The 26,655-nt window shown below is 39.4% G+C and overlaps 1 protein-coding gene across 1 annotated transcript in view; it reads left to right on the forward strand.

Annotated features, from left to right (window-relative positions):
• LOC127639758 (dedicator of cytokinesis protein 3-like) overlaps positions 1-26,655 on the forward strand; it is a 232,045-nt gene that overhangs the window by 166 nt on the left and 205,224 nt on the right. The gene's annotated exons all lie outside the window — the stretch shown is intronic.

Consider the following 26,655-nt stretch of genomic DNA (forward strand, 5'->3'; position numbering starts at 1 on the left):
AGGCAAAGGACATCTGATGCTGTCATCTGAAACTACATGACATTATAATGGCTATAAAACACGCATAAAATGTAAGTGTTTTATGCAAATGGTAGGTAGGTATTTGCAACTTGTTTAACAATATTAAGCAATTCTTTTACGGGGATATAACCGTAAAATATATTGAATTCGTGATGCAAATCTGTCTGCACGACTGTTGAACACTAACATGATGTTACAGTTGTACGCTACACACTGCTGGTGTTGTAGTACTGAACTTGTCCGACAGAGGGCGCCGAGAGCAGTGGGCTTCCAACAGGTGTATAAACATAACTAAATAAAAAAATCACGACTGTCTTTCACTCGTTGTCATCCACATCTTTATCATTTTATTGGGACTCAATATGAGCATCAAAAACAAATCAGAAATTATAATTTTTTCAGTTATGGATTGCTAATTAGCTGCAGTGGTCACTGAGTATCTGCACAAAACAATCACATCAATGCTTGAAATGCCAGCGCAGTCCTCACACCACCCCCGTTGTGCTTGACAGAGTCAGACAAGATCCATGTTCTTCCAGAAGCAGGTCATTAGTACAATACATCTTCAAAAGAAATAGAAAGGCTGCTGTAGAAAATGGGGAATTTGAATTATATATCTAATTATGGCCTGATGAGTCACTGTTTTCAGAGGGACTAGGCATTTGGGGTGGTAGATGATTGGTCATCTACAATCTTGCTGTCACATTGGTCTTGGGTAAAATGCGGATTAATTAGATGCATTATTTTGTTTCTTGACTCAGTCCAAATGGTTCACTTCCTGTGCTCATGAATCACATACAAAATGGCAGCCTTTACTGGCATTTACTGGCTTTTTGGTGTAGATATGTCATTTTTCAGCTGTTTGAATTTGGTGTTAGTGGTTTGAGCAAATTCCGTAGCATTGTCAACAAGGGTTTTTAGTTAGCACAAACTCTAATTACTCATATATGAGAAACTTTTCAGTCAAGTGACCCCAAAGTTTTGAACGGTAGTGTATATGCATACACACAGATCAGCCACAATATTAAAACCACCTGCCTAATATTGTGAAGGTCCCCCATGTGCCGCCAAAACAGCTGTGACCTGTTGAGGCATGGACTCTACAAGACATCTGAAGGTGTCCTGTGGTATCTGGGAACTTTAAGTACTGTAAGTTCCTCCATGGATTGGACTTGTTGGTCCTGCACATCCCATTGATGCTCAATTGGATTGAGATCTGGGGAATTTGGAGTCCAATTCAACACCTTGAACTCTTTGCTATGTTCCTCAAACCATTCCTGAAAATATTTTTCAGTGTGGCAGGATCCTGCTGAAAGAGGCCAATGCCATCAGAGAATACCGTTGCCATGAAGGGGTGTAAGTACATGGACTGCAACAATCTTTAGGTAGGCGGTACGTGTCAAAGGAACATCCAAATGAATGCCAGGACCCAAGGTTTCCCAGCAGAACATTGCCCAGAGCGTCACACTGCCTTCACCAGCCTGCCTTCTTCCCATGGTGCATCCTGCTGTCATCTCTTCCCCAGTTAAACGACAAACCAGCACCCGGCCGTCCACATGATCTAAAAGAAAACGTGATTCATCAGACAAGTCCACCTTCTTCCATTGCTCCATGGTCCTGTTGTGGCACTCACATGGCCATTGTAGGTGCTTTTGGCAGTGGACAGGGGTCAGCTTGGGCACTCTTACTGGTTTGCTGCTACGCTGTCCCATATGCAGCAAGCTGTGATGCACTGTGTGTTCTGACACCTTTCTATCATGGCCAGCATTACGTTTTTTCAGCAATTTGTGCTACAGTAGCTCTTCTGTGGGATCGGACCAGACGGGCTAGCCTTAGCTCACCACGCTAATCAATGAGCCTGTTGGCGGTTCACGGGTTGTCCTGCCTTGGACCATTTTTGGTAGGTACTAACCACTGCATACCAGGAACACCCCACCAGACCTGCCATTTTGGAGATGCTCTGACCCAGTCGTCTAGCCATCACAATTTGGCTCTTGTCAAAGTCGCTCAGATCCTTAAACTTGCCCATTTTTTCTGCTTCCAACACATTAAATTCAAGAACTGGCAGTTCACTTGCTGCCAAATATATCCCACCCCTTGACAGGTGCCACTGTAACGAGATAATCAATGGTATTCACTTCACCTGTCAGAGGAATTAATGTCGTGGCTGATGTATATATATATATATATATATATATATATATATATATATATATATATATATATATATATATATATATAGACAATGATACTTGTACTTTTTCCTAAGAACTTAAAAATAAGAATAAGATAAAATAAGGCAAAACATTTACTTTTCCATTAAGGGGCAATATCTGGTTTTCAGGTTCACGTACTCATGGCCCGGCCCCGCCCTCCTCCTCATCACAAACAGTTCAGCTGAATTACTTTATTGCTATTTTGTACAAATCAAATTCACATTGGCCTACTTATTAACATGACAAAACAATACTGTTATTACATTTTTACAACGCGACAAACTCTCCCATTACAATGACTGCTGTCACTCACTGCGGGTTTACACTGTTTGAGATCTCAATGACGCTCCCCACAAAGTTCTGCACTCTTTCGAATGCTCTCATTAAAAACAAAGCTGTCTAAACAGCATAATAAATACATTATTTACACCGTGTATGTGCCTTGATTAGAATGGGAGCATTTTAGTTTTGTCGTGTTGCTCATTTGCAGTGTATTTAACATTTACGTTCAAAACGAGCGGTGCAATGTGCAATTAATCCAAAGTAATTACAAAGTGCTTTTGCTCTTGTTCAGAACTTCTTTTTGAGTGTCAAGTGATGTTTCTTCAGTATTAATTTTCCTGTGCCACCGCGAGCAGAGGTGGAACATAAAGCAAAGTGGGCATTCAGGCGGTTTAAAACTTGCTCATTAGAATCAGTTCTCATCACTGATAGGACGGAGGACTAATTTAAGCGGCTCTGATTGGCCATTGGCGTTTCATTGCTCAACGGACCTGTTAGTAATTGGTTAGAATACTCAACTGCTGCAAAAACATGTTGTAGAAACCTTGATGCAACAGGAGCAGACTTAAATTGAACATCAGTTTTCACGAATACATTATCGTGGCAGCCGTAAATGTAATCGTGATTAGTTTTTTTTATTAATTGTGCAGCCCTACTGTTTGTATGCACACCCACACACACACACACACACACACTGATATATGTGTCATCCTTTTAAGTCAAATATTACATTTTATGAATTTGTTAACATAAATTGTCATAAATTGAATAACTAAATTGACAATTTGTAACCTCTCACCCATAAATGTACTTAACATCAACATGCACTTTATACAATAACATGGTTAAATATGAATAAATAGAGGAATTAATTATGTGGGCATTTTATTGCCCTAATATTTTGAATTTCAGGTGGAATTTGTGTTACTCTTAGTGGTATTTTGTCCTGAGTCGCCCATTTCGGACACTGATAATAGAATATCACTGTTCTCAGCTGTCACTACCATCATTTTATAGATCAATTGGGTTAACAGATAATCAAATCAAACAAATAAATTTAAAAAGTTTATATTTGCTTATGATTTTTTTAATAAAAATGTACAGATTAGCACATACTCTACTGTATTTGTAATGGCCAGCAAAGAGACGGTTTTTACGTCACGATCTGTGTCATCACTAAATCGATTAGAATTTGAAAATACAGAATCAATTTATTTTCATTAATTCAACATTAATTGACCACTATCTAACTTGTTGTGTTTGCATTTCTAAGGGCTAGGGACCATTTTATTCTCAACCATTATATTCAAGAGCTACAGAATTAAAAACTTCAAAACAGGCTGACTAATTGTCAATCTAAAAGAGTAGATCTGTCAAAAGAATTGGAGTTTTACATTCCCGAGGCAGCAGAAGGTGGTAACTCGTGGATGTCCTCCAAAAAAGGCCGGCCCCCCGAGAGTCTGGCATGCCATTGAAAAACAGCTATTCATGCTAGTGCTGTGTGAATGGGTCTTTGTGATGCAATGGGCATGTAGAATGTGATGCTAACCCTACAGCCTTCTAATGCACCACACTGTTCACATCAATGAAGGGCATTTTCCTCCCCATGACTTTATTTACTGTAGAAAAGACATTGAATCAGTGTTGTCTCAAAACTGATTCTTCATAAGTTAGGTGCCTTTTAATGAATTGCTGCAGATTTTAGATGGCGACTAGAGGTATCAATGAAACTATATACACAAGATCAAGTGATTTCAGTGTTAAAACAAGAAATTTAGAGGAAATATCATTATTACACTTATTAGTTTGATATTGAGACTTGTAATGTGCACTTTGGCTACTGAAGTGTGGATTCATTTTAGTACCAACACTATTCTGCAGTGCTTCTTGTACAGAAAAGTACAGTCATAGGTGACATTATAGGTATAATGAAGATAATATTAAAGAAATTCTGTGTAAGAGGTCAGATTGTCCAATTTCATAGCTAAAGACACCATTTTCATCGTAATGCCTATAGAGATCATGCATAATTTATGCAATTACATGTGTGTGTATATATATATGTGTATATATATTCCCATTTTGCTTAGACATTATGCAATATTACATCCATGGGGGCATTTGCAAATGGTCACACTCATTCTGCGTTCGATTCAAAGTTGGATGTGAGGTATTCCTACTTGATTCCTACTCTGATATCTCAGAATTTGACTACATAGTTTTCTGTTAGTGTATGGCATAAAAAAAAGCTGTCAGGTCATAGGAACAACACACAATGGCATTCTGTTTAAGTGATTCCCAATATTGCAGTAGCCAATAAACTTAATTTGATTCAATTGAAAGGTTGATTACTGATTAAAGTTCATAGGCTGGTGACATATTGGGGATCACTTAAATATTATACTGTTGTGTGTTTTTCATATGCTCTGATGAAGGCAGGTAGTCTGCCGATACTCATTGGCTTGTTAACGTTTGTGGCCCAATAAAGTTATTTTGTGGACTTTTGGAGATTCAGTGGCTTGCACGTTTTTCTTATTTATTTTTATATTTTTATAGAAAGATTGCATCTTATTCATAATTAGGTTTGGGAACTGAGAACAGATTCTCATTCAGATCCAGTTCCATTTCCAAACAAATACCAGAATCGAATGATTTTCATAACTTTGGGTCCATTAACGGTTTTTGAACGTGCATTCTTCCACCGACATAGTCCCAACACTGTGCTACAATACAGTGTTTTCTATGCTACTATTCAGTGAGACTTCAATAACTCTTTTGAGCTGGTTCTTTTTAATCTACAGTGCGAAACATGCAGCATGACCAGTGTAGTCCGATTGCCAAACAAATGACTCTTATTAGCAGGTTCTTTTGAATCTACTTTGCGAAACATTCAGCGAAACCATAGTCTGATTGCCCAATAAATTACTCTTATAGACCATTTCTTTTAAATCTACTGTGCCAAATATAAAGCGTAAATATAAATTCTGATTCCTGAATGAATGACTCTTATGAGCAAGTTCTTTTGAACCAACAATGCGACCAATGATGTCTGATTCCTGAACTAATGACTCTTTTGAACAAGTTCTTTTGAACCGACAATGCGACCAGTGAAGTCTGATTCCTGAACTAATGACTCTTTTGAGCAAGTTCTTTTGAACCGATAATGTGACCAGTGTTATCCGATTCCTGAACGAATGACTCTTATGAGCAAGTTCTTTTGAACCGACAATGCGACCAGTGTTGTCTGATTCCAGAACGAATGACTCTTTTGAGCAAGTTCTTTTGAACCGACAATGTGACCAGTGTTGTCCGATTCCTGAACGAATGACTTTTATGAGCAAGTTCTTTTGAACCGACAATGCGACCAGTGTTGTCCGATTCCTGAATGAATGACTCTTATGAGTCTGACCCAGTTAATGTTGCGCCATTACTGCCTGGGGAAATGTTTGTGTACATAGCAGCAGTAATTCATCAAATTATGATCACATGATAAAGAAAATTGTTATAACCAGTCATTACATCAAGTCGGTTGTACATTTGACATTCTAATGTGCCAATTCAGGTGCCTGGATTACAGTTGTGGAACAATGCTGTACAGTCCCAGTAAATATTACCAGATCAAGGTAGTCGGCTGCATCCACCACAACCACCCTGTTCTGTTTTGAGTGCTGGTCCCCCAGCATGGCATGCTGGTGACTCTGCCAGGCTTTTTAATTAGCTAAACCAGCTTCACCCGAAAGACCATTCTGTTAAACCAATATGACCAGCTGGGTTGTGCTGGTGAAAAGCATGGCTATGCTGGTCCACCAGCTTGACAGCACCAAACCAGCACTAACCAGCTTAGACCAGCATGGGAATTGCATGCTGGTTAAGCTGGATTTTTTTTAGCAGGGCAATCATTAAGAACCAGCCTGCAAAACTGGAAACAGCATGGTCAAAATCGTGTCTGCACTGTTACCTGATTTGCATAATTCCTAGTGAATCGGGCGCTAAAACAACACAGACAGTGAGTGCAAATAATCAAAACTATCATTGACAGAATGTGGCAGTAGCATTTAGCATGTGCTGATTGACATGATAGTGCTAATAGCAGTCGTCTAGAGCTTTTTGAGATTTGTTTGCCTGAGACTCTGGTAAAAGGAAGGAGTTAACAGGCAGATAGTGACTATTATGTGCCTTAATTTAATCTGTATTGGATGGCAGGCTATGGAGGCCCTGGCTCACGCTAAGCCGGGGGACACTTTGGATATTCGACTTTGAATATTCATCTTAGCTTAATGAAGAGGCTGCGCTCAATTAGAATATTATAAAAGGATGGGGCAGATGGGGCGATGCAGTCACAGAGACAGGGTGAAAATGAGGGTGGCCATTGTTGTTTACTAGATCATTAAATCCAGTTATGAGCCATCACACTCGCTAATGACAGGAACAGAGTAACCGGGATTGCAAAGATTCAATGGAAGTGTACTGGAGGCACTGAGAGCACCAACAGGCTATGGTTTTGATTGTTTTTATATAAAAAAAAATGTTTTAACTAGGCGACAGATATGACGACAGTCGATGCTCCAGTTACCTCATTCCACCTACAATAAATGCTTACAGCATTCCAGTGACCAGAGGGAGCTTGTCACAAATGTGACTGTTGCAGTGCAAGAAAGCACAATGTTTGGGAAAGGAAGCAGGCTCTGGGAGAAAAATTGCCATGCAAGAGCTGTCATCTAAAGCCCCACACAAACTCACACATGCTTTATTTTGTGAGCTTGCACACACTCACTTCTGCACACCCAACATGGCTGAATGCTTGCTGGAAGAACATGAATGTCAATTATATATAAAAGAGCATAGTCACATTTCCTAATTGCTACTGTTATTTTTGTTCAATCGAGCATGCAAAAGCTACAGTATATCTTAATGAAGTCTTATGGTCGGCTAGTGGCCTTAGTTTAGCTGCCCTGGTCTAATGGGCTTCTATGGAAACATAGGCATATATATATATATATATATATATATATATATATATATATATATATATATATATATATATATATATATATATTATATAAAGATATATCAAATATAAATCAAATATAGGACGAGACGTGATTTAATCCATTAAGAATTGGTTATATTTCAATATGTGAAAATTACAAACTAGAATGGAGTATAAAAGGGATTGGTGACGTCGGCTGAAAAGGAACGTTTTTTCAGAATCAGAGCAAGTTATTACATTTTGATGAAGGTTTACAGAAAGCAGAAAGCAAAACATAATCACACTGGAAATTAACATGCTACTTCCTGATGTTCATGTAGCCTGAAATCGATCCCATTCTGAATTACTGACAAGCACCATCTCCCATTAGACATTTTTGCATCAATTCAAATGTGTTCACCTTTCCCTGTGGCGCTACTGAAAACATATTGCATGGACAATCTCCGAGACATGGGTCTGGTTCAGTGGAAACCAGGATGTAATCGTATTCACATAAACAATGGTGGGGCCGATTCTCAGGTCGCATTTTTGCTCCAAAATTACATTTTTACTCCACTGAAGGTATGGGTTAGGGTTGGGGTTAAGGGGTATGGGTAATAAAATATGCATTCCTGTTAACTGTGTTACATCATTGAATAGGACATTTTACCTAAACAACAGTTCCAGCTTCGGCCACTGGGGCAGTGGCCTGAGTATTTGTAAGCACAGACTAATTTTAGCAATGTGATCAGTATGGAGAGCAAATGGTTTTTCTGAAGGTGCTGTCCAGGTGCTGATTACACATGCATTGTTCAACACAAAAGGGTTGAAACTTGAGTTGGTCTGACAGCAAATAGGCTTACCATGGTTTTCTAACACCCAAGAAGCATTCATCAAATCCTCAGTAAGATACTCCTACATAAAAAAACATGTTCTCTTGTCGAAATCCCAGGACTTATGTCAGTAACAAGATAATCACTGTGAAAGTGGTGCCTTTGAATTGTCTATTTACCTTTTCCTCTGGCCAAACCCGGCATTCCTGAAAAAGCCTGACTTGAGCAGCTGTCAGCTCATTAGTGCAACATTCACCTAGAGTTGTATCCTTTGCTGAGCATTTGCTGTGATATCCCTGACATTGTCGCCCATGGGCTCAGGCAGCAATGCAAACTTGATTTGTTCTCTTGTAGTCAATCTACACCAAGCTAAACCAGCTACATCGCAGATCAAATCAAACTCTCATCCCATTTCTTTACACTTGTTTTTTGCTTCATATCAATATTTCACAGATTTGAAGTTACTGTAATTCCAGATTCCTTCCCATCAAAGAGTTTCCTCTAAAGGCTATTTTATACTTACTGGATGAATATGCTTTTTTTAGATCATCTGAGAATTATGACAATATTTTTGTTCTGCTATGTTCTACCATGATTGGTTAAAACGAATCATGGGTGTGGTGATTTCAGCTAGCTACGTTACTATCTGTAACAGAGTTCACAATGGTCAAGGCGGAGGTGGGAACTGGCAGAAAGGTCAACGTAACTATAAAGACATACGCAAACATAACTATGTGTGTCTCTCTCGTTCTCTCTCTCACTGGCATCACTGGCTCCCCTTTATCTTTCTCTCCCGTTGATTAGGTGACTCGTGCCGGCCGTGGAACCCCACGGCACGGCCATGGCCTCCTCCTCGTCACACACTTCCACCGCTCGATTCAGGCTGGGGAAACCTCCAGCTTGAAGTCCTCACCTCCCTTCCTAGAGGGGAGGTGTTGCTCTTCCAACAGTCCTTCTGCTGGCAGGTCTTCCCCAACTCCTTGGACCCTGGGAGAGACGAGGGGAAAGGGAAAGAGCGAGGGGGAGAGGCAGAGAGAAAGAGAGTAGAGAGAGAGAATAAAGCTGGCTCGCCAGTCTCGAACCCGGTGTCTCCTGGTCCTCAGCCTCTCCGCCACTTGGCAGACAGCAGCAGCTCCTCTGTCCCCTGGCGGATGGCAGCGGTTCCTTCGTAACTCAGCAGACAGCAGCGGGTCCTCCATCCCCTTGCAGCTGGCAATGGCTCCTCCACTTCCTGGCGGATGGCAGCGACCCCTCCTTCCCCTGGTGGAAGGCAATAGCTCTTCCACACTCTGGCGGATGGCAGTGGCCAGTTCTCCCGGACAGCGTGCTGTTCCTCCTTCCCGACTTTCAGCACCAGATATAAAATGTTCATGATGGGCAAGGAGGAGGCAGGAACTGGCAGAATGGTAAACATAACTTTAATGACTGTGACAAAGAGAAGGCAGGAACCGGCAGCACGGTCAATGTAATTTTAATGACATATGCAAATATAACTCTGTGTGTCTCTCTCTTACTGACATCTCCGGCTCCGCTTTATCTCTCTCTCCCACTGATTAGGAGACTCGGCGCTGGCCACACCCTCCTCCTTGTCACACAATCTGAATGTTAAATGTAGAACATTTTGAGCCCATTTCTCCAAAGTTGTTCAAAAATAGACTTTTTTAAAGGACAGTTCACCTTCAGATGTGTTGTCTGCTTGTTAGATTGCAGCCTTCCATGATTTTAACCTTAACAGACTCATTTTAAAACAATATGTAAGGGGGTTAAGATGGGCAAAGAGAAGGCGAGAACCAGCTTGTCAATATAAATAATATTTAATTAAACTCAAAACCAAAACACACAAACATAAACACACACATGACGGACATGTCCGTAATTCTCTCTCTCTCGAACCGTCGTCACCGGCCGCCTTTATCCCTCGCGAGCCCCATCAGGCTGATTGGGGACCGGGCGTGCGACATTCTAGCCCGGCCCCGCCCCCTCCACTCACACACAATGCCATAGGTATTATCAGGGGTGCAGCCACCCATTTATGGGACTGTATGCAATATCTACATTGGCACCCCTCAAACTTTGCACCCTAAATTGGGGTTATGAAAGGGGTCCTTGGTTTAGACCCTGCATTATTAACTTGTGTTTCCAAATAATGCCTGTTGTGCCATATTTGTGCAAACAATGTCTCACCTTGGAAGTTGAGAATTTAGCCCAGGCTTTGATCATCTCTTGACCACAGGGAGACAAAGACTTGGCGGTAGCTTTTATCCTGACGAAATTCAATCTGGAATTTATTTACTGTGCATGCATAGCTTGTTTTGGTGATGTAGAGAATCCTGAATGTGATACAGAAGGTCATTATGGGATGTTTTTATTTACAGACTATGTCTATGTTCCAAATGAAATACTAGCTACCTGTTGAATACTGCACAAAATCATAGGCTATATTGGCATTCAGTTGTCATCTTTGAAAAATAAAAGTTATTTGGTAATTTTCATTTCAATTTAGTTAAAAATGTCTAAACTTTTAGTAGTTCATATTTCAATCTTGGCTTTAATTGCTTCCAGTTCATTAATAATGAAGTGTAAGGGCAAAATGAGATGCTCATTTTGAGATGCATATGAGGATTTTGTACTCGCATTCCCTAACTTGCTTTCCATAAGGATATAAGTTAGACTGCCCCAGCAAGGGCCCTAAGTATTGTGGAATTCTGTCAGAGAGTTCCGTTGTTGTCATGGCAACTGTTGTGCAACAGAAGCCAGCCCTGCGGAACTCTGGCACAGGGATTCCAGCATTACCATAACAACCCTCTTGTCGTAATCAGAAATTAGCATGGTTTAGTAAGCAAGTCACTGCCTAGGTGATGAATCACATGTCTTCTGGCCTTGTATGTTAGAACAACCATAGATTAGCATGTGGGATTTAGAATTTGTTGGGATATTTTGCAGTTGGGATTGTATACATTTGATTGATACTATCTGTAATGTTTTGTGCCAGTATTTATTAAAGGTTTTATGTTGTTGGATCTGTGGGTAGTACATATGCTTGCGATATGTGAAGGTGGTCACACACTGGACAAGAAGCCCCTTGCTGCGTTGCAGCTTAGGCAGGATGTGTCGATGCGGTACAGGTGGCAGATACAGTGAAGATACCCACAAGTTTCAAAAGTTTTGTAGTTCTTCAAGAAGAACGATTGAAATGTGATGTTTATTATGCAATTTGTATGAATAGGTTTCATTCAAGCTGTAAACCCACAATAAGACATACTTGTAACTGAAAATACATTGTGGAGGCTATATGAAAGATACATATACACAATACATCATCCTGTGATGGCTAGAGTAAATATTCTATGTCTTTCGATAACGATTTGAGTTGCGTTCCATGGCACGGCAGAAATTTGAGCAGCCTCCAGAGTCGTAGCTGGGTGTGCGCTGGGTATAATGACACTGCCGGATACATTCAGAACTCGAACAAACCATTGGAGAGGCTGGTGGTGGACTGTTTCCATAGGTCTCGTCTGAAACACATTATTGTCCAGTTGCAAACAGGTACAGCAATGCAGAACATGACCATAAAATGTTGCCCCACTTCATCCTGACCCAAACTGCAATGAAAATCTGTTCATAGTCAAATAAAAACATGATGAAAAATACCTTTGTTCAGCTGTTTGTCAAATATAAAATATGAGTTGAATAAAAATAAAAATAAACGGTAAGCTAGCACATTACTAAGCTCTTTTAGTAATACGATTGTATCAGACAATAGTTTAACCTTGTCATATTTATTTGGTATTAAATATTTTACTTCTCCATAAAAACACCCTTAAATCTATTTAAAACATTGCCTGAGAAGCAAAATTGCATCAGTTAGATTTATGCTTAAAAAACAAAACAAAACCTAATATAAAATGCTATGTATATTAAATATAGATTCTGACTTTAAAATGTATGCACACTTTAGGATGAAATCTCTGCAGAGTTTTTATGCACTAGGCCCCTAGATATGACTCGGGTCGCTCCTTCAAAGTAAGTCTCAAGGATATTTTTTGCTTGTTACTCATAAATGTGCTCATTACATTTGCTATAAAAAGCATGCAAACCAAAACCTGTTCTCTCAGCCATATCAGTATCACTGTTTTCTAGAACATTCTGAATGTGCTGATGGGTAGTCCACTGATTTCGTTTTTCTCTGCTAAAATTGCTTGGCTGCCCTTTTCTGTAAGCCCAAAATAGAAGGCTAAAGTCAGCTGTTAGAGTGAGACACTTTTGTATTGTAAAAGGCCTCACTGACTATTGATTACCCCTCAATGACTTTGTTAATGGGGACTGTGTATGGCATTGTATGGCAACATGAGTAGTTGTGTGTCTGTCTGGCCGGTGTGTGGGTGAGTGTGTTCGCAAGGGGTACAATATATTCAGACAGTAGTGACACAAAACTGCATTTCATTCCCTCATTGGGGCCAAATGTCCCAAAATATTTTAGTGATTTACCTTTACAAGAACTATTATCAAGCACAAATATTGGAAAAAAGGACATTGTGAACTGATCTGATTTACGAGTAACGCTGATATAATCACATAATGTCCACTTACAGTAAAAGGGCTGGCCAACCATTTGCAGAATCCATCTAGTGCAGTGACCCCATTTACAACCAGCGACTGCTTCAACTACACCCGTCCAGCTAGTAAAGATCCTGTTTGTTATTGAACAGTGAATCTTTGTAACCTCTTTTCTTCCTGGCCTAATAGTTAAAGCTAAATGTTAGGGTCTTAGCCAGCTCTTCAGTAGTTTTGCAAAACTAGATTTTTGTTCTCAACACTCGCTGTAATGTCTGGTCCACATTGCAGTACCATTGCAGTCCCCATTTGACATGAAACTCGCAAACTTCTGTGAATCCAGTGAGTTTTTTTTCTCTCAGAAGAGGATTCTGGTACCCTTTAAACACATTTTTATTTCTCGACAGACTGACAAATTCCTGTTCCCTCCCAGAGGTTGCTTAATAGACAGAGCAATCAGAGCTTCTTGGTTTAAAAAAAGTAAATAAAATATATAAGAATTTGTGAGGAATATGCATGTCAGTTAACAGACTATTGGCGGTTGAGACTAGATTGCCAGAAGCTTAGCAACTGGAAGTAAATAGAAACATATAGATAAATGGACATAGTCAGCCACTAACCCTTCAAATAGTAAATTATGAACGAGCAGCGTGCATGCCTCATCTTTATATAGCATACAGCTCTCCCTCTCATATACGTTTTTTTATTATGAAAAACCTTCTTTAGGACTCTTTTCTTATATGTACCATCTCTTTCATCCTCAAGTTCATGTTTCCTGGCCCCTCCCCCTTTGCTTCCCTTTCTCACATTACCTACATCTTTAAATGTCTCGTTTTCTTCCTCACTTTCTGCCTTTTTTTCCTCGTCTCACATTTCTCTGATGGGTAATTGCTTTGGCCTAATTCCCAGCTGTCCCTGTACTAATGGAACTGCGCTAAGACTGGTTTTAAGTCTGATTTACCATGCACATGTTAATGCATCGTTAATGGAATCATTTTGCCCAAAAGTTAAAAAATGTATTTATTTATTTTTTTTTTCATTTTTTGTCATTTACATACCCTAATTTCAATCCAAACCTGTATGTCTTTTCAAAAGGAGACATTTTGAAAAATTGTACCGGTCATTTTACCTTGTAGTTACAATGAATGGGGTCTGTGGCTTTCAAACATTGAAAATGACAGACGAATCTTTGAAATGTCATGAACATGGTCCATATGACTTGTGTAGTGAAGTCCTCTGAATCCATACTATTGCTTTGTGTCAGGAACAGACAAACATTAAATCAGTTAAGCTGGGGTTAGCGGGTTGCTCCTTCACATCTACATGATTAGTTACTAGATATGGTTTTTGGTTTTAGAATCTTGCTTCCAGCACATTGCTTCAAACACATGCCACAGTTCAGATTGAGTTCAGGCATTTTTTTTAAGCATGTTTGACTGAGTTCAACATATATGGTGGTCAATAGAGTCCTATAGGGACTCAGACTGTGCTAACACATATAAGTGTAAAAATTAAATTCTCTTTAAATTTACATCTACAATCTGATCACTAAAAACATGTTATGGAAAACTCCTAAAATCCCCGTCCACCAGTCATCCGTGCTCTAGATTTAATATAGCTCCAGTTATTAATTAATTACTACAAGCTTCAAACTGTAGCATTACATTAACTTAGATCCCAAGCCTGAAGCTAACATAGTGGTTCCATCAGCAAAGTGAACACTCACGTTCAGCTTTTTGCTACTGTAATGAGAATGCTTTTTAGAAATCTGCCAATGCCGCTGGTTGAGATACCATATTTAGCATTTAGCATTCCCTCTTCGGTTTGCTGTTAGTTTGCTAATGCTTCTGTTTTATCACTCTCAATTATAACCTTAAAATAGTTATATATAACAGCCCTTTTCCATGAAGTATTCCATTTTCCCTTATATTTTAGACCCCATGTCAAAATATCTGTGGCGTTCAGTGTGTTTCCGTTTGCTTTGAAGATATCTCGACGCTAGTGTAGGCATCAGTAGTTCACTGTAAGTAGATGAACACATTACATTACATACAAAATAGTCTTTTTCTTTTAGGAAAAAGGACCAAAATTATTATTGATTCATACTGTAATCAGTCAATTTGTCCACTTAAATGCTGTCTAGAAAGAGAATGCTCCCTCCTCAATACCACCTACTTCTGACTAGCAATAGCAAGTAGCAATTAATCATAGTTGATGGTTACAATGCAAATTAATGGCTATTGGCTATTTAAAAAGGCGACGAGCCCTTTGATATATCCCTAACTTTTTGTTTAAGTAAGAAATACATTATCACAGGAAGTAAAACTACTCCTCAAGTGATTTCATGGATTACTATTTATTTCATACTAAGCCCACCCACCCACTTAAAACCTACTAAGAACCCACTAACCCGCTCTGATTCACCTAATAAAATGTATGTGGAGGTGAGGCGAGAATGCCCATCTTGGGAGAGAAGAAGCGGTAAGGAGGTTCACCTGAGATGAGTTTGCTGGTAATAACTATTTCTGTGTTTGCAGTGAGAGACGGGGGAGATAAAAATGACCCAGTGCACAGAGAGAGTGAGAGGCACATGAGATACTGCGTGTATGATCAAACAAATCAAATGAAGTAGTTTTTCATTGGTTTGGTTGTGCTGGACTTTGGACCGCACTAAGAACCCACTAACCAACTATGTCCCACTAAAAATATTTTAATTCAATCAAACAAATCAAATCAATCTATTCTTAATTTGTTTGGGTTGGAAAGGTCTGTGTCATACTCACCCACTGAGAACCCACTAACCTACTTTGATTTGCCCACCAAAAAACATTAATTGAATCAAATGAAGTAGTTCTTCATTGGTTTGGTTGTAATGGCCTGAACCCACATGCAACATCTAAGAGCCCACTCAGAACTCACTATGATACACTCACATAAAATGTATCAATAGAATCAAATTATCAAATTAAGTTTGGTTGTTATGTCCTTAGAACTACACTCTTCATCAATGGCATTCATTTTTTTGTATCAGAACATTGAATTTCCCCTCCAAAATCCCAGATTCTTTTCACACAAAGCATTGTTCATTCGTTATGCCTCTTTGTTGTCTCAAATGTAGTAGTTAATGACCTAGATAATGATTCTCCAGAATGTGAGATCAACCTATTCATTCTATTCATGGACCTGCAGTTCTTACAAAACATTCCTGGTCAATGCATCCAGAAAACAGCACAAAATGCATTGTCTAGTGAAAAAGGCCTGTCATAGTCCATCAGATGAGGGATTGTGTGTGTGTGTGTGCCTTTAAAGTGTGCATTTAATTTAATGGTTCCCATAGCATATCAAGAGGTAAAACATCCAGAGCAATAGGAGCCCTGGTAAATGTTTAGGCGATATTAACGATTAGTACACGGTGCCCTAATGGGAACACTGTGGTTAAGCTGTTTAGTGTCTTAGTTATGGAGTTTGTTTGTGAATATGAACTTGCATGCCATGCACAGAGCAATTGAATCAAATTTTTTCACTAAAGATCATAGAACTCTAATGTAGCAAACCGTCTATTATTAGACCTAGCAATTGGATTAATAATTTTGATGTTCAACATTTCTCATGCTCGGCCTTGCTTCATCCACCATCTTGGATGGACATGTTTATGCTGCATTTATGCACATGTCCTGGCCATACATTAACTGGCAGTATCACTCTACTCTCTCCTCTCCACCAATAGCTGGTGTGTGGTGGGTGTACTGGCGCACTTTGGCTGCGGTCGCACCATCCAGGTAGATGCTGCACACTGGTGGTGGTTGAGGAGAGTCCCCTGGTCACTATGTAATGCGCTTTGAGTGTAGTGTCATAAAATCACTATATAAGGGTAACATTCATTTATTAATTAATTCTTGTATTAAAATGCTGCCTATAGGCTGCTCACTTGGTTTTAGAACAGAGTCCATATTTTATTTTAAGCTACCAAAAACAAGCCTTTCCGTTTGAGCTCTATCCATATTGTAGTACCTTCTTCCAATGTTCTGTCTAATTAGGGATTTTTTGGCGCAACTTTTTGGTGGTTATTATATATTATACTCATCAAATGAAATCAAGAGGTTTATCGCAATTGTTCCATTCATTGAGATCATGTGATCCAAATTATATTAAACGAGAAGCTAAGAGACTAATGTTGGTTTGCAGAACTTATTCTAATGACTAGCTCCAAAGTAGCGAACATCAAACAAAGCTCGCCAACATTCTTCTCTGTTTAATGATAAAGCCCAAACTGTTGACATCAAAGCTGGTTGTAATGGGACATGTTTATTTATATAATTTACAACTGTTTTGTCTGCATTGTTTGTGAGGGAGGAAGACGGCACACCAGCGTAACATGTCGCTACTTATAGACTATAGATACATAAGTGATTAATCAAGGGATCATTCACTAGACACCTAGCATCTAACCAAATGGTGCTTGAAATGGGTTCAATTCCCAGAGAATGCAGATACTGATAAAAATGTATATCTTGAATGCACTATAAGTCACTTCATGTAAAGGCATCTGCCAAATAAACATGTGTAAATGTAAGAAATAGGTTTTATCACCTGTAGCTTTATCATGTTGTGCCTGGTTAGCATGTGGTATAAGGCAAAGACGAGGAGTATTTTAGACAATGGAGTTTGAAGGACCATAAAATAGGACAGTTTAATGCTATTGTCTTTGTTCAACAGCTGTGCCATGTTTGAGGCATACTCTCTTTCTTTTTCATCACACTCTTTTCTGGGGTGGGCCTGCTGGTAATACATAAGACTGATGTGACAGCAATAGACACGAGTATCCTAGGGACTCAACCCTCAAGCTCCAGGGATGTGAGCATGTCCCCTATTTGAATCTCTTAAATACCCTCAATTTATACAATCTACAAATCAGCTTGGTTACAAGGTCTTCATTTTCGTAAAGGGTGACAAGTTTTCAACATTACCATGCTTTCTCCTTTCCCAGTTATTCAAAGTTTTAATTTGATTAAAACTACTGAAGTTTGACTTTAGCTTGTTGCTAAACTAATGTCTTAATGTGCGCCTCAATACTGTGTGCTTAGCATTAGCAGTGCTAGTTGTATGATGCACAGAGTTGCTGCCTATGTAGAATGTTCCAAGTCAGTCACTTATGAGGTTCCATTTCAGGTAGCATGCTACCTTAAATGGGAGATTACTATGTAGGCTGTAGACAGACAGCTCACTAGCTTTTGTAAGGAAGCTATAGAGTCTAATCATTCCTGAGGTGTTAAAGTACAATGGCCTGATTTGCCAATAACAGCTTAATCTTGCTACTGAATGTTCTCTCAAGAAGCAACACCGGAGCTTATCAGACAGTGATTATAAGGATAATTCCAGTTAAGGAATTAAAACAAATAAAAGCTATGGATCTCTTCCACGAACATATAAAGCAGGAAGTGGCACTACACATAACACATGCACATACAAATAAACACTCATCCCGAGATGACAGATGGTCCTGAGAGGGTTAAAGGAGACTCACTGATGTCTTGAGGATTGCGGGACGTTGACACTTGATGCGTGTGTATGACACAGAGGTCAAAAAGAGATTTTCTGCCCTGCTGTGTCAGCACGATTCCATTCATGCACAATTTGCTGATGCTCATAGTAATTGAAGTGGCAGCTACACAGAACAGAGCAACCGTTGCATTTGAAATCATGCTGCCTTCGTGCTATTGGAATTATAGTACTTTGGGGTGTGGGGGTTAATAGAGTGAATAGAATAGAGTGACGTTTTCCAGCCGTAAACCGACATAACCCTAAAGCCAAGTCTAATCCCTTACTCAAACCCTAAACTAACCATGATTTAAATCAAGGGTGGGGAACCCTGCTCCTGGAGGGCTACTGTCCTGCAGAGTTTAGCTCCAACCCTAATCAGACAAACCTGAGGAAACTAATCATGGTCTTGATTACTTGACAAATTTAAGGGCAGGTGTGTTTGATAAGGGTTGGAGCTAAACTCTGCAGGACAATGGCCCTCCAGGAGCAGGGTTCCCAACCCCTGATTTAAATCATTGTTGTGGATAAGCCTGTCACTATTATTCAATATAAGTTTGATCGCGGTAATTTGATCTAACCATGGTTATTTGAGACAACGCGATTATTGGGCATTCAAATTCCAATCACATTTTAATGACCAAATAAGGGAACTTTAAGCAAATATACTGTATAAATGCCATGAACGGGGCATTTGTGTGTCATTCAGTTGAACTCCGAGTCCAAGCGTCACTGAGCCTCTCCGCCAAAGTCAACCAGCTCCTGTCCTGAAGAGGGCGTGAAGCTCTGATGTGTGCACTGTCAGCAGAGGCTTGTGCCATACTCCGGCTAAAATATAAACAAACAAGCATAAACTCTGATAGTGAATGCAAAGCACTCCGGTTTCACTTTAAATGAATGTGTAATGGCAAATGGTCCTGGTGCATATTATAATATAAATATAATTCAAAATATATAATATATTTAATTTATTAATAAAAAATTATAAAATATATAAGTAAAAAAAAAACAAGTGTAAATGTAAATGTAGATTTGTTAACAATAATAACACTACCCTGCAGCTGCTAATACTACTTTGAACATTAATACCATTTAGAGTACCTGAATTGGTTCCTTTCAAGGTAACTTTCTGTGTAAATGTTTGTGTTTTAGACTTGACCTTAACTCTTAAACTGTGAATGTCCAAGTACCATCTGGCCATGAGGATTTATCCGCCTTTATCCAATAGCTGCCATCTGCTTTCTCCGCCCCTCTTTCCTATGTGCGCTCACTTTTGTGATCCTACTGTCTGTCTTGACCCCGTCCCTACCTCATATCTATTGTCTCTGGTTCTCTCCAATCTCCAACATCTCTGTTATTTTGGTCATCTGCAATTGTCAAATGACAAAAGAGTAATCCATCTAAATGCGTTTACAACAAACACATCTCAGCTTCCATTTCTTGTTCATTTTTCTTTTTTTTTTGCATAACAAAAGGCTTTCGATAACATGATTTAGTGCGATTTTTCTCCTTGTCCGTAAAACAACATTGTTTTGTTGCTGATTTGAAGACAGCACCTTCATTGTTTGGTCTTGCATTTATTTGCTGCCATTTTTTCAAGAAAGAGGTTGAATTTATACAGTATTTTAGGCCCTCTTTATTCTGTCTTCAACTGCAATGAACAAACTCAACACCTCAACCATTTCCAACATTTCCTCACATCACTCCTGTGCTGCAATTAATGTTTTTTTTTTATTTGCAATTTGGTCCATTGATTGTCTCAAGCAATCTCAAAGGACATTGGCAACAGAAAGTTACATCAGACAGTTGGGCCATCCAGAGTTGGCATCTTGGGATTTGCTGTTCGGTTATTTTTTTCTGGGAGGCAAGCTTGGATGGCAGAGGGCACACTGGGTCTGCCAAGTGTCTGATCTCTGCAGGACAGGATGGTTTCCCAGCATGCCTCTCTGCACACACCCGAACACACTTTAAGTAATCCATTTACTGAGCATGACAATATGAAATGCATTTGGCTCATTTGACTCTGCTCTCTTGGACTTTTGCGACACGATATGCAAATCATGAATTAGTATATTTAGTGTAAGTCATTTTCAAGGATTTTCTGATTTTTAAGTAGACAAAAAATGTATTAAAGTGTAGTGTGACTTGCTTTGAATTATTACTGGATGATGCTGTGTAATAATTAAATGGGTAGTTCACCCAGAAAATCTGCTAATTTACTCACCCTCATATTTTTGCTAAAATATATACTTTATAACTTTCGTTTAAAAATTTAACTTCTTGTGTTCTGCATAAAAGCCTAAGGCCACGTCTCATGAGTTTTTCAATGTTTACGCCTCTCATCCACACTGGAATAGCGTTTTCCAGAGTTTTCACGTCAAAACCAAATATTTTTAACTAACTAAAGCACCAGAGGTGAACGAAACAGTTGGATATGCTAGGCATGGTGTTGTTTTAAAGTTAGTTTGTTGAGGAAAATAAATGTAAATAAAGAACATCCTGCCCAAACCACACCCACTTTTAGTTTTAAATAAGGCTTTTGATTTAATGCGTTAATAAAGTGTGATTAATTATATTACAAAATAACACTTAAAAAACGAAATAACGAAAAATCATACCCTCTCATAGTGTAAATTTTGTTATAAGGAATTCTCTTGCCAACATAACATTGAAAGCTTGAAGTACCACATGAATTTTTTGCGACTCGCATTCAGTAGAGGGCAGTCAGCGCAACTCCAGCTGTACAGGTTGCAAACCATACAACAGCTATTAAGCTACATTTTGACAGTGCCGAGTGCAGGGGCATTTTTTTTTTTTTTCAAACTACATTTAACTTGACACATTGTCCTAAAAACATGGCTAGAGACGCTAAAAACAAGTGAAGCATTACACAACCACACTGAGATGGTACAAAAGAGTCCATCTGACGCACGCATAAAATAGCGAAGATGCAATGTAAGAAACAATCCTTTGAGAACCGACAATGTCTAAATATTGATAAACTGAATTGCAAAATCGATTGCTGTGTAACATAGGCTAGAGAAAGGCTAACATCCAATGATATGGCACTAAAACAAACAACATATTGACTTCTAAAGCCACTTTTTGCATTGTCACAGTTATTCACAATAATGTAATTTCTTTGAATTATCTGAAAACATTTATTATACATTATATAATATATTAACTCTTCAACATCACAATATCTGGCGCTTTGTTTTCTGACGTCAAACAAAGGATATACAAACGAGTCAGGCCACTCAAGCCTTCTTCTATTCTGTCCGTCACAACCACTTCCGGGGCTGAGAAAGTGGAAAGGCTAGATTTTTAGAACCTCTATGCTCCTCATCCACATATAGCTGGCAAGCACGATCGCAATCACATTTTATCTATCATAATAAATCATTATAAACATTTAAAAACCACTGTAACAGACAAGCCTCTCATTAATCAGGAAAGGAGGAAGCAGGAAACGGATTAACAGTTAACAGGACTTTAATTCCAACATTAAACGCTGAACTGAAATATAACAATATACATAGACACACACACACACAGCTCCGTGTGTGTGTGTGTGTGTCTCTCTCTCCCTCTGGTATCCCCGGCTCCTCCTTTGTCCCTCTCCCGCTGATTGGGCAACTCAGCACCAGGTGTACATCCTCACGGCACGGCCACGCCCTCCTCCTCATCACATATTCCCACCGCCCGATTCAGGCTGGGGAAACCTCCGCCGGCCTGACCTACTGCCCCCCCTTCCGGGAGGGAAAGAGTGGCCACTTCGGTCATTCCGCTGTGGCTGGTCTACCCTAACTCCTGGGAACCTGGGTAGGACGAGGGGAGGGGGAGGGTGATGGGAGAGAAACAGAGCAGAAGCCCTCCTCCTCATCACAACCACATTATAAGTTTTATAATATATAATCTGTCCTCCAATGCATCTGCTGTGATGTGTGAGGTAAGATTCTTTTTAATTACAGCGTGCATTAAAGAACTCTTGCTGGGGGTTCGGTCAGTTCAGGAGAAACTCACATGCGAAAAGGTTAAATATACAGTATATATAAATATTCATATACAGTATGTTCAGAAAGCAAGCCATGGACCGGCACCATTGTCAATATTAGTTCTTGGTGCTGTTCTAGGCCGATATCACATGAAAGTCGCAGAAAATAATTACATTGGCCATGATTATGTGGCTGTTAAAATATTTTTAAGTGTTTTATCCCATTTTGTACTTTCCATCATATTACTGGAGAAGCAATACTGTTGCTCTCACCACAGGCCTTATATTTATTTCAATGTGATACAAATCATGAAATATATGCTTAATGTAGGCTTACTGATCATTGGAGATAAAATATCTGTTGCAGAGAGAGAGAGAGAGAGAGAGGTTGACGATTACAGTGACTTTAAGCCTGTGTAATGGTGGCTTAGCCCACTGCTCCAGTTACTATGTGTAGTCACCATCTGGACTCTAATCGCGTTGAAACTCCATCTTTGCATGGCCAGAGAAAGCATGCAAGCAGGCCTGATCACGCTCGTGCACATCACTATAAGTGCTGACTGCAGTCCTCCGTACTTTTAAATCTTATTACAGGATAGTATTATGAACTGAACCTTCTAAATGCATTTTGAATTATTGATGAAAGTCAGTGTATACTGAATACCCTTTTTTTCCTCTTGTTGAAGAGTCATAAAATTAAGCCAAATGGCAAGTTCAGTCAGGAAACTCTGAATTAGGAATCTGATATGTTCTATGAACTAGTTATATATTATCCAATCAGCTCACTTGCATGTGTTATGTCAAGCAAATTGGCTCACATGGTGTAAGATGATAGGTCCTTTGATGTGTAATCAGCTAGCCAATCAACTTGCATAATCTCTCTTTGCCTAGATTACTGCAGTGCGCTCTCCAGAAAATGCTATTTGCTTAGGTGGTTGCTGGGGCTTTTCCTTCTATCAACTTGCACATTAAGGTCTTCTTTGCCCATGACATATAGAAGCGTGTCTTTATCATGGTAAAACTTAGCTAATCAGGCACAAGCACACATCACTACCTTAGGTCATTAGTTTTAATAATCCACACATAACTAATAAGCTCTGGGTATTTATGGTCCAGATACACATTATGAGTCAGGTCACTAGACGTTTAAGCCTTTCGACCAAGCAGGCTCAGGAACAAATAGAGGTTAGATCATTAGTGTTATGCCATTTGGCCAAGCAGGCCAAGGCACACCTAGCAAGCAAATACTTGGTGCACATGGCTCTTCAGAGCAGCAGCAGTGAGAGTTGTGGTGGCGTAGTGGGCTAAAGCACATAACTGGTAATCAGAAGGTTGCTGGTTCAATCCCCACTGCCACCACCATTGTGTCCTTGAGCAAGGCACTTATCTCCAGGTTGCTTCGGGGGGATTGTCCCTGTAATAAAAGCACTGTAAGTCGCTTTGGATAAAAGTGTCTGCCAAATGCATAAATTTAAAAGCGTCTGCCAAATGCATAAATGCAGTACACAAGTCTTGGCGTTAGATCTACTTGTTTGGGGGGTTGCGTTTTGTGTTGTGTGTTTTGCAGCCTAGTTGGGGGATTCTATTTATGTCTAACTGACAGCAGCGTAACAGGTCTAGTTTGCCAAGACCAATATCCTATCAATATCTTTCTCAGAGTTGTCCTGACTAAACTAGGCTTACACTAATTTTTAGTTTCAACAGAAGAAACAAAGTCATATAGGTTTGGAGTGATATGAGTGTGAGTAAATGCTATTCTTTTGCGACACATTACTAAAGTGCTACACAAAAATGGTAAAACAGACACCCTGTAAAATAACCTGTTTGGAGAGAGTATCACCAGGTATAAAGAGATGGCACCTGGGCATCAGAAGGAGCGTGGCCATCCTGGCAGTTGCAGATGAGTGCCACTGCCCTCATTAACTGGACCCCTGGCAGCACGGGAGCCACTGTGATCAGCCTGACAGATTGCGAACAGTCTGTACTCCGACCAGACCGTGGAGCACAGCTCTTCATTCACGGCTGATTGAAAAAGTCAACGTAGAGCCAAAACTCACTCTGAGACTGAAAGAGAGATGGAGAAAGAGAGAGCGATAAAGAAAAAGCGTGAGAGGCCGACAGACTTGCTGGGGAAGCTGCTTGCTTGATTTTGTGTTTGCCCTCTTTTATCTTGTTTTCCATTAACAACTGTGCATGGTTAGAAACAAGATGGCTTAAATTAGTAGACGTGAGACCAATGTACAAGCTGACTTAGTATAACTATATTTTTACATATAAATTTATTTTAGATTAGCGGGATTAAAAAGTGGTTTGAGTAATTTTGCAACAGGGTGCCCATCAGCTGTCTGCGCTAGGCAACATGATGAACACATCCAGTGTAGACAGTGTCATTGATTATAATGGAAGCTATTTGCTTTTGCGTCAAACACACCACTGGCATCCTGTGTAGATGGTGTGAGTTGGCACAATAAACAACACCACCTGGTTCCCATTATTCATTTAATCTGCTTGAGTACAAGTAGTAACTGTTACCCGCAATAAAAAGTTGCCTCTTTGTGGCTGTTCAGGTGCACTGGAAATAGGGCTGCAACTAACGATTATTTTGATAATCGACAATTCTAACAATTATTAGAAAGATTATTCGACTATTCGGGTGATTGTTGCAATGATTAATCATTAGTTCTTAACTGACTATTCAGCTTGTGCCTTAATGTTGATATTAAAAATACCTCTAAATGACATTCACTCATTCATTAAAAATATAGTTCCTATATAATCCTATAGTTATCAAGTGTTGTTGTCTTGTTTTCCTTTTTAAATGATCGAAAAATCATTAAAATAAGATATATTTACTCGAGAAGCAATATATACAATATTTAGACTTGTTTTTAAAGAATGTATCTTTCTATCAGGAAGACTTGAAGACTTGAGTAAGATATTTATTTATTTGATGAATATAAAACAGAAAAGTAATGGCTCTCTTTGGCTGGCGGTCTGAAGAAGTTGTACTCGGAACCGTCATATCCTGCCAGAGATGGGAGGCAGGGGCGAGGAGCCTACCCAGTGCAGGACGGGACTCAACTGGTGGTGGTGGGGTGGGGGAGGTTGCCATGTTAGCACACTGAAACAGCAATGGGATAGATTGTGAGCAGACCTTTAAAGCAATGGCTTACATGTGATTGGCAGGGAATTACCCAGCTAATGTTGCTATGATGTTCAGCTGCTAGTCTTCCCGCTAGAACTATGCTGTGCTTACATTGAATATATGTGTATTTTGTATATAAGTGTATATATAACTTGATTATACTGCAGCGAGTGCAGTAAAGACAAATATACTCATATTCAAGATACATTCTCTGGAATCAAGTCTAAATATCAGGGCTCCTGCATTCTTCATTAAAGATATAGCACCAGAGTGTTTCCTTTGTAGACGCTCTGACAGGCAAGTTCTGTTCAAGCAGAATGCAAGGTACGGCTTCGCTTTACTCCACATCAAGATGACAATGCTATATTTACTTATTTAGCATTTTTGTATTATAATTCCCTCATACTTTGCAATCTACATCACCTGAATCTGTTTGGAAAGTTTGGAGTGCGTCTGGACTGTGATCTGTTCTTTCTTCCTCTCCTCAATCAAGCACGACCTGAAGTGCTGCTCTCCCGCGTCATCATTAGCGTTTCAAATGATCTCATGTTGTGTTAAATGACATCTATTTGACAGTGTAACATTTTGTCTACAATTTTTTATTGTCGACATTGTTTATAACGTCGACTTATCGTTTCAGCCCTAGCTGGGAATAGCGGGCGCTGCCAAAATACAAAACAAAGAACAGTTATGCATGAGGTTTCTGTTGCGTTATGCCTGTTTAAGATCCCTCACAGCAGACAGTGCACTTTACGGCGAAGACACGTTACGTTAAAATATCCTGTTCTGTTTGCACTTCACTGCAGTGCTCAAGATACTAACTTTCCTCTGACTGACTATTATGAAGAATATCACTTTCAATCAGGGCCCCTATCTCCTCTTCTGTATTATATCAATGGATAATATGCCAATAACATGTCGTTTACAGAAATACAATAAGTAGCTTGGTATTACCATAACAAAATATGCCATACCATAGTAAATGAACATGACCTTAGATTGAACCCTCCCTACAAATCTGCTCACATCAGATTCAGCCATGCAAGGATTTGAACATTAGTTTTGCATTACCTGTCCACTGGGAGCATGGCAATACCAGG

Source organism: Xyrauchen texanus, chromosome 48 (assembly GCF_025860055.1).
Source record: "Xyrauchen texanus isolate HMW12.3.18 chromosome 48, RBS_HiC_50CHRs, whole genome shotgun sequence".
NCBI lineage: Eukaryota > Metazoa > Chordata > Actinopteri > Cypriniformes > Catostomidae > Xyrauchen > Xyrauchen texanus.